Raw genomic sequence first — 20241 nt, forward strand, 5'->3', positions numbered from 1 at the left:
GGTAGGAGCAGGTGTGAACTTTGTCGATTCATTTGGAGATGTACCCCTTTGGATATCATCCCAGGACAACTTTGAGAGAGATCAGGTATCTTTTGGGTTCGCTAAATGTAGGCATGGATGTTCTTAAAAAGAGGATAAACTATTTGAACTGTGAAGCTCAATGGAGCTGTCAAAAACAATTATAAATTGTCAAGGTGAACTGTCAAAGGAAACTGTCAAAAATAACTCAAAGTGGCAGTGAGGTGAGCTGTCCATCGGTCAAGGCATTTAAAAATTCTGCTCTTTAATTCTTTGAAAATACTGTCTGGAATGTTAAAAAATTATTATGTCTGCTGGCACTGTTATGACTTTTACCCAGACCCCAAGTTATTGGGGAGAGCAGATTATGGACCAATAATATTTTGGTTAAAGGAAACAATGTTTAAGATCTAATACACTGACTAAAAGATGCAAGAATTCACAGGTTTTGAAGAAACAAAAATAAATATCACTACATAAGGTTAGAAGGATGAAACAATTTGTAATGCCTCTCTTATGCCCTAATATTCAGAGTAAATAGGAGGTAGATGTGAATTAACATGTCAACTATGGATGAATACACCACACTACACAATAATTGCCAAATACAACCAAAGCAGATTCCATGGATTTCACAATAACTCACCCAAATGTCAATAACACTGAGTGAACCAATCTCACTGAAAGTTTATCTCATGATATTTTCTAATCTTCACATTCAAAGATCGTGCTTTGGAATTCTCTCAATTGTTGGGGGAAATTTACCACTTTGGAGTCAGACTTGGCGGTTTCAACAATACAATTTTATTTCAGACAAAGCTTTGGGAGAAAGCACTGGTACTCCGCAGTACTTGGCTGCTACCTTCTCAACTACACAATGGTGGTTGATCATTTTTATACCTTTTAGACAATAGGCAGTACGGACATAGGCTGCTAACACATCGTTACAAGTCAAGTAGACAGATACAGACATCAACAGTTAACATATTGTTCATTGAATGGATACATTTATGCAGTTATGTCTTCTATCAATGACTGGTTTCGATCTATACATTCAGTGGCCGATCTTGTTACATTTATGTACTTATGTCCCATCTGTGGCTGACCTTATTATCAGACTCATTGTTCTGGGTTTACTCTCATCTAAAATGCCTCAAGCTCTGACCAGCTTCCTACAGCAATTCAGATACTGTAGGTTTTAACTTGTTATGTAATTGTCTATGCCTAAAGCCAGTGCCTTTTGATGTCCTTTCCCAGGTAACCATTTTGTGTATCAGGTAACCATTTTTTGTCCATCACTTTTAATTCCACCATAACACAATGTTGCTTCAATTTGGACAACTTCAATGTCAGTCCACCATGCAGGATTTCAATCTTGCCTTCTGAGATTCTATTCCCCTATATTTCCAAGTACAATCAAGTATCAATGTACAAATACAACTTCAGATCTTCAGCTGTGTCAAGCAGAACACCACTGCTCCAAAAGGATATCTTTGTCCCAGTGGTCCATAGAACAGAGTCAGCAATCTTTGGTTGCCTTTTTGGATCTTCAGGACTTCTCTTGAGCCCTGAGTGAGTGATTTCAACATCATCCATCATCACAGTACAGTGCTTGCCAGTTCATAGTTTGATTGACAACTCCAAGTGGTTATAGACTCTTTGAAAGTGAATTCTGATGTCCATTTATTTAAGGAAATAATGCAATTTAATGGAGTGTTTGTTATACGGGATAATGTAATTGAATGAATGCAGAAGTGGTAACTAGGTTTTTAAGAATGTGTGTTTTTTATTTAAACTAAAGTCTGCAAGAGATGCTTCAAACTCTATTTTTATTTTATCTCAGCAAGGGTCCCAAGTTCCACCCATGGTGGACCTGATGTTATTCAAAACATAGCAAGAAAATAAGCTGGAAGGAATCCAGTTTTGTTCACTGGCAATTGCTTTTGAAGTACAAAAGAAAATTTAGCATTCACATTATAGACATAGATTTGTCAATCAAATTGATTCCTTATGTGAAACTTATTTTAAGTTTTTGAGAATTATACACCAATTAATTTTATAGCACAGGTCATTATATAATCTGTTTATCTGAATAACTAATACAACGTACTCACTTTCTCCTTCCAAAAGTATAAAGGCAGCATTATTCTGATTCCCTACAATGTTTTTGTTCCTAGCAGTTTTCATTCTTTGCTTTAAAGTTATGTTGTGGGAAACATCAAATTGGAACCCCTTGCACAAAATAACAAGGCACAGCAGAGGATATAGCCACCGTATTCCAGTAAGACTTTGTAATGAGCTTATATTAACATCGCATCGAATTCTTATTTTACATTGCTACCCTGTATGTTCCACAAAATTATCATATTTTCTACACTCTTTACTCTTTTGAATACACAGTGGTGCACATTGCACTGCATTTAATCAGCTTGTCATTCATATTCATTAGGCATACACTCTATTTCACATCATGAAATATTGAAAAGCTGCTACAGCAGGTTGGCAGTGGTCTGCATTAAAGGTGATGTAAGAGGAGTATCATACTATTAATTGGTCAATTGTAACTGCTAGTGCATCTTACTGATTAAAGAAAAAGGAAGATCAATTTAAAACGTGCCGAGAGGTAACAACAAGCTATCAACAAGGACTTTGTTAGAGATTAAGACGGAGAAAAAGAGAATCCATTTTACATGAAAGAATCACTTGCATTGCTCTCATTTTATATTTGTTCCAAAGTTTAAAACTTTGATCTTTTTTGCAGTCTATTAATTCTTTCAGAAAATGTCTATGCAGAGGTCTTCTTTCATGTCAGCTGGTTTCAGTTACATTTAGACTCACTTTATCACTCCAAACTGAAGGCAGTCATCACACTGCTCCTTTTTTTACCTTGCTTAAACAGTGAGGTTGCTGTTTGTGGGAATTGCTTGGCTGCAAATTAACTGCTGCCTTTGCTACGTTGTAACAGAGGCTACACCTCAAAAACTGTTTTACTGCAATGGTACAGGACATCGATGAAGCCACACCTAGAGTGTTGTGTGCAATTTTGGTGTCTTTATCTGAGGAAGGATATTTTTGCTGTAAAGGGAGTGCAGCGAAGTTTTACCGAGCTGATTTCTGGGATGGCAGGTCTGTTATATGAGGAGAGGTTAGGTTAAGATTATGTTCATTGGAGTTTAAAAGAATGAGAGGGAATCTCATAGAAACTTAAAAAAAACTCTAATAGAGTGGATTCAGAGAGCATGTTCTCAATGATGGGAATCCAGAACTAAGGGTCATAGTTTGAGGATAAAGGGTAAACCTTTTTGAACTGAGGTGAGAAGAAATTTGTTCACCCAGAGAGTGTTGAATATGTGGAATTCATTACCACAGAAAGCAGTTGAAGCCAAAACGTTGTGTGTTTAAAGAAGAAATTAGATTAGATTAGTTGCTAGGTGAGGGAGGATGGTGGGAATGGGCAGGTGAAGAGAAAGTAGGGGAATGTGGAAGGTGGGCTGTGGATGGAGTGGGGTGCAGGAAGGTCAAACACTGGAGGTGGTCTATATGGAAGGGGGCTGTGCAAGGCAAGGAGAGGGGTAAGGTCAAACACCTGGGAGATTTTGAAAGGAAGGCTGTTGGGAAAGTTCAAATACTGGGGGACTATGCAAGGCAAGAGTAAGGGTAAGGTCAAGGTCAAACACTCGGGAGCTATGTGGAAAGAGGGGGTTGAAGAAAGGCAAGGGCTTATGATGGCAGGCGGAAAGGCACAAAGGTGGATGAAGAAGAACAATGGAAGACAGAGGGAAGACCAAAAGGAGGGAAGCTGAACCCCGACAAAGGGGCGGGGAGGAGCTGCTAAAGGCTCATATTTCTTGCTGGAAGCGGATGCACACACACTGCATATTATAGGGTGGATGCATGTTATGGTTTGCATGAATACTAAACAGGTTGGGGCTGCAATGCTTTGTAAAAGTCATTATTGTCTATAATCCTCTTTGGAAATGGGAACTATGCCAACGTTCCTGTTTTACATGACCATCAACAGGAGACTGCGGAGCAGAGTCACAGGCTGAGGACACAACTGGCAACACCAAGCATCTATCATCTACAAGTCTCCTTAGGGCAGTCACTAAAGAGTCATGGGAGGAACAGAAGAGTCCTCATAGCGCAGTCATTGAACACGTGGAACAAGAACACAGATAAATGCAGTCCTCCCAACAGTAAAGGAACAGTTGGAGAAAGCCCAGGCAGCCCAGGCCAGGACTTACAACAGCAGTGTCAAGCAGGCCAATGCCGATGCCCTCTCGTGTACGCATGTCATGTTTGCACAACCTTCGTCTGGGTATATGCTACAGTAAGAAGTCTCACAACACCAGGTTAAAGTCCAACAGGTTTATTTGGTAGCAAATGCCACTAGCTTTTGGAGCACTGTTCCTTCAACAGGTGACTCCCTACTCACCTGACAAAGGAGCAGTGCTCCAAAAGCTAGTGGCATTTGCTACCAAATAAACCTGTTGGACTTTAACCTGGTGTTGTGAGACTTCTTACTGTGTTTACCCCAGTCCAACGCTGGCATCTCCACATCATGTATGGTTCAGGCCAAGAGGAAAGTGTAATTTCACAAGAGGCTGGGTGCTGGAGGGATGGTATTCCTGATACTCCTCCATTTTCTAGATTGCATTCGTCCCTCCATCAATATGGCTGCTGAATACAGCCTGGCCTCACACAAGAGGGCCACCGGCAAATCTCAGAAGGAAGTGGCGACCTTCAACTGGAAGTGCTTCCATGTCAATCTTGGAGATGAAGTTCAGCTGAAAACTCTTCAACTGCATAGTAGATCACTGAGCAATAGTAAAAGGGAAGTAATGTTAATGAAAGCAAGAAGGGCATTGGATTCCTGTGTAGATTACTTGGTATGTGCAATTTGCTGTGTGCTTTACGACCAGGACTGGACAATGAACCGCTTTGGAACCTGACTATAGATTGTACAAGAACCTGCCCCAGTAAATTGAACCTTTTTCCATTTATATGACTATGAACTTGGCTATGTGCCTAACCATAGAAATGATTCAGCCCATCTGGTTCATGCTGATCTAAAGACACCAAGGTGCCCTTTCTAATCACATTTTCCTGCACATCCCACAGCCCTGCAAATTACAACATTTAAGGTGCGGATTCAGGTATTTTTTAAATGAGTTTAGAGTCTTTGCTCTCACCACCAATGCAGGCAGTGAATTCCAGGCATCCACCATCCTCTGCATTAAAAAGTTTTTCCTCATGTCCCTTCTAATCCTTCTGCCACTTAGCTTGAATCTATAACTCCTGGTTTTTGAACTCTCTGCAAAGGGAAACAGGCTCCTTCTGTCTACCCCTCAATACTATACACCTCAATCATGTCACCTCTCAGCTTTCTCTGTTCAAAGGCAAACAACCCCAACCTCTCCTCAGGACTATCATTCTCCAGCTCTGGCAACATTCTAGTAAATGTGCTGCATTCCCTCCTGAACAATTACTTCCTTCCTGTAATGTGATGACCAGAACTACACACAATACTCTAGTATAAAATGCTGGCCTCACCAGTGTTTTATACAGTTTCATCATTATATCCCTACTTGTATTCTATACCTTTGCCAATGAAGGAAAGCATTCCATATACCTTCTTTACAACCTTATCGATCTGTACTGCTACCGTTAGGGATCTATGTACTTGCACTCCAAGATCTCTCAGTTCATCTACCCTTTTAGTATATTCCCTTTTATTGTGCTTTTACTGTTTGGCCTCCTGAAATGCAGTACCTCACACTTATCTGAGATATATTCTATCTGCTACTTCCCTGCCCACTTCACTGACCCATCTATGTCATTTTAGAGTTTATAGCTATGAGTTTATGCCTGTAATTTGGTGTTTGGGTGCGTACTTGGAAATCCAGGGAAGTGGAATCTTGGAAGATGGGCTTGGAACCCTGTGAGGTGGGTCACTGTTGATGCCGTCTGAGTTTGGTAATTGATGGGAGCTCTAGAGAAGACTTGATGTTCCAAGAAGGAATCGGGGAATAGATTTCATAGAATCCTAGAGTGTAAAAGGAGGCCATTCGGCCCATTGAGTCTGCACCGACCATAATTCCACCCAGGCCCTATCCCCATAAACCTATGCATTTTATCCTAGCTAATCCCCTAACACAAAGGGGAAATTTAGTTTGATCAATCCACCTAACTCACATATCTTTGGAATGTAGGAGGAAATCAGAGCACCCGGAGGAAACCCACACAGACACAGGGAGAATGTGCAAACTCCACACAGTGACCCAAACCGGGAATCGAATCCAGGTCCAAGGTGTTGTGAGGCAGCAGTGATAACCACTGAGCACTGTGCCCAGCCACTGATGCCCACATCCCACGAATGAAAAAATAAAACTAAATTTACAATGTCTTAAAACTGGCAACGTCAAGTCAAGGCCATGCTAGATTTTGGGTCAGGCAGTTCAGGCTATGGATAGTTCAGGTCATTCTGGGTCGAGTGGGGTTAAAGATTGCTGAGAGCATGGGACTAGATCAGCACATAAGCTGCAGCACCTAGCCAAATTGTCCAGTTAATTTATTTTATTGATGTATTGCAAATGAGAAAATGTCTGGTTTTTTGACAACTCCAGTCTTGAGGTACTGTACTAGGAAAGTGCAAGTCTAGGTGGGATTGAAGAACTTTTTATTCATTCGTGGGACAAGGGTGTCACTGGCTGGCTAGCATTTATTGTCCATCCCTAATTGCCCTTGGAGGGCAGTTAAGAGTCAACCGCATTGCTGTGGCTCTGGAGTCACATGTAGGCCATCCCTAAAGGACATTAGTAAACCTGATGGACTTCTCTAACATTCGACAATGGTTTCATGTTCAGTAGATTCTTGATTCTGGATAATTTTTATTGAAATCAAATCCACCATCTGCTGTGGCGGGATTTGAATCAGGGTCTCCAGGACAGTAGCTGAGTTTCTAGATTGATAGTCCAGCAGTAATATCACTAGGCCATCACCTCCCCTAAAACTTAAGGAATCTCAGAATACAAATACATCAATCACTAGAAGTTGCACCACAGGTCAGCGAAAGGACATACAAAAGGAGGAAACTTAGAGTTAATTTCTGGAGGTATAGAATTGCAACGAAGATTTATATGGATGATATCATTTATTTACGTGTCAGAAAAGGATCGACATCTTGGATTTCTCTTCTCTTGAAGAAAGGTTGATAAGTGACCTGAAGGAGGTTTTATAACTACAAAATGCTTTGACAGTGTGGATACAGAGAGAGAATACTTCCTCGTGTGCGGAAGAGAGGCCATTGACATAACAGAGTTACCAAGAAATCCACTAGGTATTTCAGAACAAACTTTGTCCAGGGCAGTGAGAATGTGAAACTCATCATTATAGAGAGTAGTCAAAGCAAGTAACAAATAGGTTGAAGCATTTAAGGGGAAACTAGACAAGCATTTGAGGGATAAGGGGATAGAGGGTTAAGATGGTGCCATTAGATGAAAAAAGATGGGAGGAAGTTCGAGAGGAGCATAAACTCACATGGACTGTTGAGAATGGCCTATTTATGCGTCATATATTCCATGTAGTCCTATGAAATGGGCCACACAGTAACCAGAAAGAAACCTGGAGTATGATTCAAACAGAATTAGTCTTAAATCCATTCTGTTGGCAGGTTACTGGGCATCACTGAGGGTTGGGTTGTGACTGAAGAACAGTATTGCACAGGAACAGGCCCTTCAGCCCACCAAGTCTGCACTGACACAGATGCCTCTCTAATCTAATATTTTCTTGCCTCTATGTGTTCCATATTCCTCTATTCCCTGCCTATTCTTGTATCTATCCACAAGCCTCTTGAACATTATAGAACCTGCACCAACCACCTGCTCCGGCAGCACAATTCAAGCATTTACCACCCTCTGTGTGAAAAACTTGCCCCTTACATCTCTTCTAAACTCTCCCCCTCTCACTTTCAACTTATGCCCCGAGTTATTGACCCTTTGACCCTGGGAAAAGGACTTACTATCCACTCTATCCAAGCCTGTCATAATCTTGTAAACCTCTATTAAGACTCCCTCATCCTCCGACGCACCAGTGAAAATAATCCAAGTTTGTTCAACCTTTCTTCGTAATCAATATCCTCTAAGCCAGGCAACATCCTGGTAAATCTCTTCTGCACCCTTTCCAATGCATCAACATCCTTCCAGTAGTGTAGGGACTAGAATTGTACACATTACTCCAAATGCAGCCTAACCAAAGTCTTATACAACTGCAACATTATTTTCCAATTCCTATACTCAATACCCCGACTGATGAAGGCCAACATGCCATATGCCTTCTTGACATCTCGTCCACCTGAATTACCACCTCCAGGGATCTGTGAATCTGCACACCTAGATCCCTCTGTATGCTAATATTTCTAAGAGTTCTACGTTTACTATATACTCCCCTTCTGCAGTAGACCTTCCCAATCGCAATACCTCAATTTACCTGCATGCCCTCAAAACAGGAGAATGGCATGAAGGAATTCAAGAAATGAATGCAGAAAAAGGACATCTGATCAAATGACCACTTTATCCACGTGAATGAAAATGCTGCACAAACATACGTATAATACCGGGAACAATCTCAAAATTGTTCTTTGCAATGTTATTAAATAAGATTTCTTCTCCTTTCATTGCTTTGAAATCAGATGTAGACAGAGCAACAAATAGATTTCGACTGTGCTTTGACAGACTCAATAGCGTAACAGGCGAGAAGTAGCAACACATTCATGTGAACATATGGTGCAGTATTTTAAAACAAACTTAATGTCAAATTATTTTACTGAAAATGTCAACACACTAATGGGAGTAAACGGGAATAATTCTAACATATCAGTTTCAAATATCTCAATGTTTATATTGAGACTCATGCAAAAATTCACACTGACTGAATAACGTGAACAATTTAAATGGGCTGAGAGAATCTGAAACATTATGAAGTAAATGGCTGACAATATTTTGATATGTTCGGAATTTGAATTTTCTATATTTTGGCTGAACTGATATGGTACAAGAGTTTGCAATTTAACTTTGTGTTTTGTCTGATGTACTTCACAAGAAACCATTGCAATAGAGAGTTTCACAATCCACCTGATATTAGCAACCCTCACCTCCATGAGGAACCCGGATGCATGTATTGGCTTAGTCAGTGATCCAGCCGAGTTCAGCTGGCCCCCATGTTATACCTTTATCTATAGGACGTGCACCCTTTCGCTGACAGACCTCCTGCAGCAAAACGACAATAACTTAGCATTCAGTGAGTTATGTTACTCATGCATCTATCTATCTACTCCTCTATTAGTATTTCTGTCTTTAATAATAATCTACAGCCTCTGAAGAGCAGCAGCATCACTGGATTTTACACCCAGCTAAATATACTGCCGGCAAGCTTTCTGCAGTCACTACTCTGCACCACCTGCACTGTGTGGAAGATCTATGTCATTGTCATTTTTGCAAAACAGCATTTACATTGTGGTGGCTAACTGTTTTCTATGCTCCCAGGTGCAAACCTGACAATTGCACGGCATTAACTGTACATGGGCCACTCATCTTAAAAAAAAGCCCAACTGATTTTTTTTTCCAGTCTCAAAATATTTATGTGCCCAGGCACCAATAAAGGGACATAAAGTGATTTCAAAAAGGGCAAGGCTGAGGAAACACAAAGGGCAATAGAGATAAACAGTCTGTGAGTGTATTAATCATAGAATACCTAACTTTCTATGGGGGAGACCATTTGGCCCATTCAGTCTGCACCAACAATGATCCCACTCTGACCCTATCCCATAATGCCACATATTTACCCAATTAATCCCCCTAACACTAAGGTGCAATTTAGTATGGCCAATCATCCTAACCCGTACATTTTTTGGACTGTGGGAGGAAACCCATGCAGATACAGGGAAAACATACAAAGTCTATACAGATAGTGACCCAAGTCAGGAATCAAACCCCAGTCCCTGGTGCTGTGAGGCAGCAGTATTAACCACTGTGCTGCCTGAGTATTCTACTCACACTCATAACAAAGTAGAATGTCCTATCCACAAACAATTGGGCCAGCTCAGATTTATCCTATCAGTTTGTTCCCAAAGCATTATTAATAATATCAAGCAACACAAAGCCAATATTAACCTGCTCACTGAATCCTGCCAGAACAATTGAGCTGCAAATATCACCACAAACATTACATAAAACATGAGTTACGAAAGCTGAAAGTCAGAGGAAAGGTGAAAGCAAGCGGTCCTAGACATTTAGGTCCTTGGGACAAGGGGGGTCAAAGGAATGTGGTCATGGTCATCAGGAACTGGTCATTGCAGCCCCATGCTGTAGAACTCAGAGATAAATGTACTCAGCCCAATGATCTTCCTCCTCTATCATAAGGTCAACTCTCAGCCTATTTACTGACAATTCTGCTGCATTCAGCTCCATTTATAACTCTTTTATAATGAAGCAGTCCATTCCAGCCTACAACAAAATCTGGATAACATTCTGGCTGTGCTGACAATGGCATGTAATAACAACATGTCAGGTAATGGCCATTTCAAAGACTCCCTGAAATCCCTCCGGGACCTTCAAATGCTGACACTAATACCAATTTCCCCAACATCAACACAGAGTTTTATAGCACAAAGAGAGGTCCCTCAGCCCATCATGTCTGTGCAGCCTTTAAGGACTGATCTATTCCAATCCCATTTTCAATCACCTTGTATGCTATAATGTTTCAGTGCTCATCTAAATACTTAGCTGTTGAGGGTTCCCACCTCTACCATCTTTTCAGGCAAAGAGTGAATCACCATTGTCAGAAAGCTAACTAGGCCAGCCGGATCACCACCAGGGCTATAAGAACAGTTCAGGAATTGGATAGTCTGCAACAAGTGGCACAATTATTTTACTCCTCTACAATCTAAGAGTGCAGTGTAGGACAGAATATTCACCATTAACCTCCATGGGTCAAGCCACAAAAACATAAGTTGAACACCATCCAGGGCAGGCGTTTGCTTAATGGGTGCCTTTGCTCCCAGACTGAACATCTGTTCATATTCTCTAATATCAGAGTACATCACCACAGCATTTATCCTGTCAAGCCCCTTAAGAATCCTATCAGTAGAACACTACCACTTCATTCACTGCGGAATCAGAACGAGTGAGAGTCTAACAACAGAAATATTCATTGACCTCGGGCAAGAATGAGATCACCTCTCACTCTTCTGAATTGCAATGAGTCCCAACCTGCTTAACCTTTCCTCATAAGGCAATCCTTCCTTATTGGGATCATCTGAGTGAACTTTCTCTGAACTGCCTCCAATGAAATAATATCTTTACTTAAACAGCTTTCAGTACTCCACATGTGCTCTCATCGGAACCTTAACAATTGCAGCAAGATGTTCCTATGCTTATACTCCAAGCTCCTTGAAATAAGGGCTAACATTCCATTAACCTTCCAGATTACCTGCTGCACCCGTATGCTAGCTTTGTGTTTCATGCACAACTACCCCCAAGTCCCTTTGTGTTGCAGCTTTTCTTGTTTAAATACTCCTTTGCTCTCTTTTCCAAAATGAACTTTATATTTTCATACAGTATATTCCATTTACCAACTTCTTGCCTACTTACTTAACCTATCAATATCTCTTTTAAATATTTTATATCCCTCTTACCTTGCCTTTTCAAGAATTTTTCACCTTGTCTTTTCAACTATATTTGTGTCATCTGCAAGTTTAGCTACATTCACTTTCTTCCTCCAAGTCATTTATATTGTAAACTGTTGCAATTCCAGCACTGATCCCTGCGGAACCCCACTGGTTACAGGTCACCAACCTGAAAAAGAACCCCTTACCCCCACTCTCTGTTTCCTGCCCATTAGCCAATTCTCTATCCATGTCAATATACATCCTCCAATACCATGGGCTCTTATCTTATGATTTAACCTTTTTAGATGTACCTTTTTGAACACCTTCTGGAACTCTAAATACAACACATCTACTGATTCCCCTCTATCCACACTGGTTGATATTTCTTCAAAAAACTCTAATGGATTAGAGTTTGTGTGGAGTCTGTGCGGAGTTTGCACATTCTTCTCGTGCCTGCATGGGTTTCCTCCGGGTGCTCCGGTTTCTCCCACAGTCCAAAGATGTGCGGGTTAGGTTGATTGGCAGTGCTAAAATTGCCCCTTCGTATCCTGAGATGCACAGGTTAGAGGGATTAGCGGGTAAATGTGTAGCAATATGGGGATAGGGCTTGGGTGGGATTACGGTCAGTACAGACTCAATGGGCCAAATGGCCTCTTTCTGTACTGTAGGGATTCTGGGATTCTATGATTCTATGATTAGTCAGACACGATTTCCCTTCCATGAAGTCATGTTGACTCTGTTGGATTAGACTACGATTTTCCAAATGTGCTGCTATTATTTCCCTAATAATTGATTCCAACGATAGATCTTGAGCTAATTTGTCTATAGTTCCCTACTTTTTATCTCTCTCCCTGTTTAAATAGGGGTGTCACATTGACAGTTTTCCAATCCTTCTTCAGAATCCAAACATTTTCTGAAAATTACAACCAGTGCATCCCCTATCTTTATAGCTACTTCTTTGGGATCCTAGGATGCAAGTAATCAGGACCAGGGGACTTATCTGCTTTTATCCCCATTAGTTAGCCTAATACTACTTCTCTAGTGATGGTACTTAATTCCTCCCCCATATTCTTTAATATAAGATCTGTTAGTATAAGAACTATCTTCCACCATAAAAACTGTTTAATTCTTCTGCCATTTCCTTGTCCCCTATTCAGTTTCCAAGGGGCCTATGTTCACTTTGACCTCTCTCTTCCTTTTTATATATTTAAAAAAGATCTATTGTCAGTTTTTATATTCCTCGCTAGCTTGTCCTTGTAGTTTGTTTGTTCTCTCCATTATCTTTTTAGTCCTCCTATGCTGGATTCTGAATTTATCCCCATCTTCGTGGTTATCATTGACTTTTATCCATACTTTTTCTTTCAGCTTAAAGCTCTCCTTAACTTTCTTGGTTAGCCGTGGTTGGTTTATCCCTTTCAGAATCTTCCCTCCTTACTGGGATATATTTTTGCTGAAAGTCATGAATTATCTCCTTAGATGTCTGCCACTGTTTGCTTACAGTCTTTCCTGCTAATCCATCCACCCAGTTCACTTTAAAAAAAGTCTGTCCTCATATCATCGCAATTTTCTTTATTTAAGTTAAACACACTTGTTTCAAAGTTTCTCATTCTTAAAACAAGAGAATTTAATATTCAGCTTATCATCACTACTTCCTAGGAGATCTTTTAATCTGAGGTCATTTATTAAAACTGCCCCAATACCTGATCCAAGATAGCCTGTTCCCAGGTTGGATCCATAATACATTGCTCCAAGAAACTACCCCTAACACACTATGAATTTGTTGTCATAGCTACTTTTTCCAACTTGATTAACCCCTACCCTTTCCAACTTGATTAACCCAAGTCACCCATAATTATTGTTCTATTCTTTTTACATGCTCCAATTACTTGCTGATTTATAGCCTTTCCTATAGTGTGACTAACGTTTAGGGATCTACACACTATTCCTACCAATGACTTCTTTCCCTTACCTCCATCCAGATGGGCTGTACATCATCCGAGCCTAGATTGTCTCTCATAACTATCCTCACTTAATCTTGTTAACAATGCTACTCCATCACCTTTTCCTTCCTGTCTTTCTGAAAGGTGGAATACCCCTGAATATTAAGTTCCAAGTCTCCTTTCAATCATGTCTCCATTATGGCTATAAGATCATATCCATTTACTTCAATTTTACCTTAATCTGAAAGAATTGTGCATTAAGGTACAAAGCCTTTAGGCTTGCCTTTTTTAATCATCCTAACTTTTCTTTGCACTGTGGCCTATTTACCCCTTGCCCTTGATTACCATGTCCACTGTTTTTGCATTTTATTGTTCTTTTATTACTGTCCTTGTTTCTCTTTCCCTTGTCACCCTGCTTAGGTTCCCATCCCCCTGCCATTCTAGTTTAAACCCTCTCCAACCACATAGCAAATACATGCCCTGCGACATCATTCCCAGCCCTGCCCAGCTGTAAGGCATACAGCTTGTACTTGTCCCACCTCCCCTAAAATGGTCCCAATGTCTTAGACATCTAAAACCTCTTCCCCCAACCCCCCATTTTCCAGGCCATGTATTCATCTAATATATTCTACTATTTCTACTAGGACTAGCACATGGTACTGGTGGTAATCCTGAGATTACGACCTTTGAGGTTTTACTTTTCAACTTACTTCCTAATTCTCTATATTCAGCTTTTAGGGCCTAAATGTTGTACCTATGTCATTGGTACCAATGCATACCACGACCACTGGATGTTCACCTTGTCCCTCCTGAATGTTCTATAGGTCATTCTTCTTGGCCACTTACGGCAAACTTTTCAGCCTTTTAAAGTAGTGCTTTGCCTTCTAAAAGCAAGAGAAAACAGATGTTTGATTTTATTTGTCAACACTGAAGTAAGGGTTTTTTATACAGTGATTATGGTAATTGATGCATCTTATGGGCAATGGTATTAATTGCAAGTGTTGGGTTATTTTTATAAATAAATTTGTGTGTGAACTAAACAATTATTTTTAACAAGATCTGCAATATTAATTACAGGCGACATTTCAAAGTGAAGAAATCTTCATGACTGAATATAGTAAATTTCCTGTAGCATGACTCACCAAACGTAGAGAATATTCTGTTTGATAAGAACAAGTGGATGCAATAATGATTATGCCATTTGAAAATCATAAAAATAAAATCAATGTAAAAATTAAAGATGGAATAGAAGTATATAAAAATTCATATATACTTTCCTTCAAAAATTCTAAATTATGTAAAATAGATAAAATGCAGATAAAATAGATTAGATTTCCAGTATGTTCATAAAATGTGTATGTAATATAATGTCTATAAAAGTAATTAGATAATTTTAAACTATTACTATGCCAGTTAATAGAAAGAGCAGGGAGTTTCTTAAGTGTATTCAGGAGAATTTTCTGCAGTAGTATGTTTTCCATCTAATGAGGAAGCAGACATGCTAGATCTGTGTCAGTAGGGAAATACTGATCATAATATCATAAGATTTAGGTTAGTTGTGACAATACTGTGCCTTTAAGAAATGTATTTTAATCATGTTTCTCCACAAGTTGTTTCAAGCAGTCCCTGACATTTTGTCAGAGCTATTTTGTCTACAGCTGCTGTCCTCTATTGTTACTGAAGCACTATAATTGATGCCATGTTTGTTTTAATCTGAACTAATGCAGTGTTCTGTTGTTTTAGTGTTCCCCTGGGATTGCAGCTCAGAGTTTGATTGGGATGATTGACAGGTCAGATCATATGACTGGGGGCAGCTAGGTGTTCACAGAGAATCTCAGTTATTTGGAGTTGAGAGAGACAGCAGTATCTCTTATTTCCCCTTTCTGGAGTTGGAGATCCTGCTGTCTGAGTGTTGCTGTTTTGGAAACTGCAGAGGGAGAGGTATCCTTTCCTGTCTCTGAAGTGTGAAAGCTGCTAGAGATCAGATTTACCTCTGCTGCTGCCTTGAGGATATATTCTTCTCTGAAAATTGCTGTTTGGATTTCTATTCATAGGTGGTAAAAGCTGGAATTCTAGTAACACATGAGCATACCTGCCTTAATGCTAACTAATTCTGAAAAAGAGTACAAGTCTATGGGGTATTGCTTTTAAATTAGAACAACAGAGACAGAATTATCAATGTTAAGAATTATAATGTGTCATGTTTAATTCTTGTAATTGTAAAAGTTATGCTAATTCTTTACCATGTTGTTAAATAAACTTTGTTTGGCAAAAGCTTCCTAGTGCGTCACTTGAATCATACCTGGAGGGAAACACCGCATGCTCACCATTACCAAAATCAAATGTAAAACTTAGAGTCTGGGCCAACTTCACAAAACACTTTGGAGTTGCTGACCTGGTCCTTCACAATCTAGAACAAAAAGACTTAATTGAACAAGAGAAGAGCTAATTCCAGGGGATAAGAACAGATTTATAGCAGGTGAAATGGAATCAAAGATTGGCAGATAAAATTTTAAAGAGGCAATGGGTTCCTTTTCAAGAGATGGTGGTTCAGGTACAGTCATGGTACATCTCTACCCTGGACATGGGTAGGACAACTAAAGTCAGAGCACCCTGGAGATAAAAAAGATGGAGAATTAGATGAAGCAAAGAAAGTCATGCATATGACAATTGTCAGGTTAAAATTTACATGAGCACCAGGCTGAATGCAGTCAAAAGGCATGGTTGAGGTACAAAATATGTACACCAAATTAATCTTAACCAAAGAAAAATATGCTGTCAAAAGCATTATATGTAACTGAGATACTGGATATGCTAAAAATACAGAAAAAGGAACAGCTGGAAAAACTGGCTCGGCTTACAGATTAGAATTCACCTGGACTGGATGAGATGCTTTATAGGAAAATAAACATGGAAATTACAGAGGCACCGGACATAATCTTCCAACCTCTTTAACTTTCAGGAATGATGCCAGCAAAATTACAAATATCACAGCCTTGTTCAGAACAGTTCTCATTCCTGACTTATGCATTGCAGATGGTGGACAGGCTTTAGGGAGTTGGGACATGAATTATTTGCTGTAGGATTCTGACTTGCCATAGTAGTAGTCTCAGTGGCGGCAAAGCTTTCAGAAACAACACAAAAGCAGAAAATTCTGGAGAAACTCGGCAAGTCTGACAGCCTCTGTGCAGAGAGAATAGAGCCAACATTGAGTCTGGATTACCCTTTGTCACAGCCTTTGTTAGAAACAATAATCTGTGACACTCGGACACATGTGGATTACCTAAGGAAGACTAGCAAAATTTGTTAAATTGTGTTTAACTTACTTGCTTGAGTTTTCTGATGAGAGGAATGTAGTTGATGGCGTACCTGGACCTTCAAAATACATTTGATCAAGTACCACATAAAAAGTCTTGCCAGCAAAACTGAAGCCCATGGAACATGAATGCAAACCGAGAGTAGTGGTGAACAGTTGTTTCTCAGAATAGTGGGAAGATGTTGTTCCAGAACGGTTAACGGAAGAACCATGGCTTTTCTTATCTGATGTTAATGACCTAGACTCAAGTACGCAAGGCAGTTTCAACATTTGCAGATGACAAAACTGAAGTATCGCAAGTGGTGTGGAGGGCCTCACTGATAATGGTCCCTTATGTCTACTTCACCTTTAGGGATTCATTTCTTCCTTTTTATTTCACAAACAGCACCTTACTAGCCTTTATCCTGTACACCAAAATCTGCAAATTTTGATTTGTAAGTCTTGAACTTTCCTCCCATGAATTATACACATACCACAATTAGATAGACAGTGCTATTTATATCAGTTAAGTCTCTGTTTGACTATACGAACAGTCAGCTTGCAGGTGCTTTCTAATTCACCTCAAGATTGTACATGTTCTTGGCTTCCAGAAAGCACACAGAGTAAAGTTATGTTTCTGTGAGGGTATACTGATAAAAATGTTAACTTGATGCAATGTCAGTCATTTCATCCATTCAGTGAGTCTGAATGAAGCTATCTTCTGCACATTGTATATAATAAAATCATACATGTGTCCTGTACAGATATACAGAGAAATGTTTCCCTCATTGTGGATTTTCACTATCTTATAAGTCAGTTAAAAGTAAATCTTCACTGAAGTATATGTTTTGGAAAACATAGTTGAAAGTTGAAATGTTCACATTGAAATAATTCATGACTTAATTCATTACGATTTCTAGTTGTTTACCAGTGGAAATGAGAGACCATCAAGCAAATATTGTACTGCTTAGGAAATAAAATTCATGCAAAACAAACACTCAGACTGCAATGCCGTAAATTTTCCATGAATAACTTGGATACATTTCAGAATACAAAGTAGGACTCAAATTCTTTCCAATGTACATACAAATACAAATATTTGACTTTTTTCCTTTCATGATACAGACATAGGCTGAAAATTTCCTGTCCCATCTAAGGGAATCATAGCAGGCAAGATAGAAAATTTGGTAGACCGTGTCAAAGTCCATTGAGCTCAGGTGGGAATTTCCAATCTGGGGTGCATGTGGACAGAAAATCCCACCCACAATCCCAGCTTCCATTTTTCAAAGTGATTTTGGTAAACAAGAGCAGGTCAGAGGCTAGAAATCCTGTGATGAGTGACTCACCTCCTGACTCCCCAAAGCCTGTCCATCATCCCCAAGGCACAAGCCAAAATTGCAATGGAATACACTCCGCTTCCCTAAATGAATGCAGCAACAATAACACAAGAAGCTTGACATCATCCAGGACAAAGCAACCACTTGACACCCCATTCACAAATATTTACTCCCCGCACTATTAACACACAGCAACAGCGTGTATCATATGTTGCGGGAATTCACCAAAGCAATTTGACAGCAACTTCCAAACCCATGACCACTAGCTTCCAGTGGGACAAGAGCAACAGATACAGGGGGCACACCACCATGTGGCAGTTTCCCCTCCAAGGCACTTATTATCCTGATTTGGAAATATATCACTGTTTCTTAACTGTTGCTGGGTCAAAATCTTGGAACTCCTTCCCTAGCAATACTGTGGGTGTACCCACAGCTCAGGGATTGCAACAGTTTAAGAAGGCAGCTCACCACTACCTTGTCAAGGGCAACAAATGCTGGCCTAGCCAACAAAGCCCACATCCCCTGAATGAATGAAAAAGAAATAGCTCAACACTTCTTAGCTTTTATAACACATTCAACTCTGGCTCTATTTTGATTGAAAGGTAAATAGCAAGATGTAGATTTTTGAGCTTTATTTTCCGACAAGCTATAATTCCACATTGAATAGCAAACAAAAGCTCTCATAGCATGCATCATGTATTTAAATTGATTTAATAAACCGCACGCCCAACTCTCCCACCAAATCCCACTTTACTTTCTTCTGGTCCGATCCGAGGCCGTGCAGTTAAGCGACCTGCAAAATAAAAATCCAAAGCTGATTTTTATTTTGGAGGGAAACCTCCGAAGTGGTTTCAGAGCCTGCAACGTCTCTCTGATGCTGATCAGAGTGGGGGTGAGTAGGGGCAGGAGGAGGGAGGCGGATCAGAGCATCCTCTGGGGGAAAGGGAGGAGGAGGAGGTGGGACAGAGAATCCTCTGGCAGTGGGGGGGAGGGAGGGAGGAGGAGGTGGGACAGAGCATCCTCTGGGGGGGAGGGAGGGAGGAGGAAGTGGGACAGAGCATCCTCTGGAGGGCGGGGGAGGAGGAAGAGGGGGTGGGACAGAGCATCCTCTGGGAGGGGGGGAGGGAAGAGGAGGTGGGACAGAGCATCCTCGGGGGGGGAGGAGAAGGAGGCGGGACAGAGCATCCTCTGGGGAGGAGGGAGGAAGAGATGGGTCAGACGTATCTCTGAGGAGGTGGGGGCGAGAGGGCTGATCATTGTCTGGTTGTTGGGGAGAGGCCTGATCACTCACTGATGGTGGGGGAGGGGGTGTATCTCTGGTGGAGGGGGGGGGAGGTGCCAGGGGGGTGCACTGCCATTCTGTGGGTGATCGTGGGGAGGGAGAGGAGGCAGGGGTCCGCTGCCACTCTGCAGGCGATCCCTCCTCCCCACTAGAGGATCGAATCCCTCCTCCCGGAGTGGACGCACTCCCCTGCCCCCCACCCCTCACCAGAGATCTATCCCCACCCCTGCCCCCATCAGTGAGCCATTGGGCCTCCCCCCCCCACCACCAGAAAATGATCTGCCCTCTCGCCTTCCCCCCATCCCCTCCCCCAGAGGATGTTCTGACCACCTACTCCCTCCCCCCAGAAGATGCTCTATGTCAGGGAGCCCATCCCTCTGCTTTTTTTTTCTTTCCCTCCCGGGCGCGCTTTTTCAAATTTTTTTCTAACTGCGCATGCGCAGTTCAGAGCTCCGATCGTTCCGGCAGTGGTAAGCTCTGCCCACAGCACAAATCGGCCCAGAGCCGGCAAAAAGCTTATGGGTGCGCTGCAAAGACAATTCCGGTCTTCGATCTGTATTACGCCCGGATCCAGCCCTTAGACTCCAAGTGGTAAAATCAGGCCCTAAGGAACAATTTAGCATGGCCAATTCACCTAACCTGCACAACTTGATTGGGAGGAAACCAGAGCCCTCAGCGGAAACTCACACAAACAAGCAGAAAGT

Source organism: Carcharhinus amblyrhynchos, chromosome 4 (assembly GCF_965287045.1).
Source record: "Carcharhinus amblyrhynchos chromosome 4, sCarAmb.v2.hapA, whole genome shotgun sequence".
Lineage (NCBI taxonomy): Eukaryota > Metazoa > Chordata > Chondrichthyes > Carcharhiniformes > Carcharhinidae > Carcharhinus > Carcharhinus amblyrhynchos.